Source organism: Sinocyclocheilus grahami, unplaced genomic scaffold, assembly GCF_001515645.1.
Source record: "Sinocyclocheilus grahami isolate Dianchi unplaced genomic scaffold, SAMN03320097.WGS_v1.1 scaffold11349.1, whole genome shotgun sequence".
In the NCBI taxonomy this organism is placed as follows: domain Eukaryota; kingdom Metazoa; phylum Chordata; class Actinopteri; order Cypriniformes; family Cyprinidae; genus Sinocyclocheilus; species Sinocyclocheilus grahami.
In genome coordinates this window covers 4,347-5,226 of record NW_015513781.1, presented here as the reverse complement: position 1 = coordinate 5,226, position 880 = coordinate 4,347, and the positions used below count along the sequence as shown (strand labels likewise).

Genomic DNA, 880 nt, shown 5'->3' with positions numbered 1-880 from the left:
ATGCATAATTACATGCAAGTAACCCTAATCCTAACCCTACCCATAAAGTACATGTAGTTAATTAATATTACTCAGTGTTTAAATGTATAATTACACTGTAACAAGGGCACCTTCAAATGTGTAACCAAAAATATTAGATGTTGTAACAACTTAATTCAAGCTAAAATAACTATATTGTGATGGTTATCATGAAATGAAATGCTTCCCTTTGACATATACGATTTTAGTCATATTGCCCACCCCTAGTTTTAGTATTGCGTTCCAGTATCAACTAGGTACAAAACTCTGTGCTTTTCACTTTCCTACTCCTTCATTGGCTAAATATCATTCTACATTCATTCGGACTCCTCTCCCGTGACCTCAGGCCCAGCTCAAGCCCAGGGACTCCTCTGTGGAGGTGCGCAGTGACTGGGAGGTGAAGGAGGAGATGGACTTCCCCAGGCTCATGAAAATGAGATACATGGATGTGGCCGACCCGCTTGACATGTAAGCACTCTTGACGTTACTCATGTCACTGACCGATAATTTTGTACGAGCATGTTGCTCTCGAGGGAGTCCTTCACGGAGTTTCTTTTTCTCAGCGAGTGCTGTGGAGCTCTTGAGCACTACGACAAGGCTTTTGATCGCGTCACCACCCGCAATGAAAAACAACTCAAGAGCATCAAGAGGATCTTCCACACCGTTACCACCACTGATGACCCTGTGATCCGCAAGGTACTCCAAAGCACACTCACACATGATCACTTCAATTGTTATTACTGCTTGTGCCTGACAATCTTATGTGTTTTTTTTTCTTTTATAAGTGGCAATGCTAATGTATTTTGTTCTGAAAATGACATCCACAGTTGGCAAAAACCCAGGGCAATGTGTTTGCCACTGA

At 42.0% G+C, this 880-nt stretch overlaps 1 long non-coding RNA gene across 1 annotated transcript; it reads left to right on the top strand.

The window, feature by feature from the left end:
* The first annotated feature begins 234 nt into the window (after nucleotides 1-234).
* LOC107578654 (uncharacterized) lies at nucleotides 235-880 on the top strand. The gene is made up of 3 exons (XR_001608369.1): nucleotides 235-486; nucleotides 582-714; nucleotides 846-880. It is a non-coding gene; the product is annotated as an uncharacterized lncRNA (long non-coding RNA).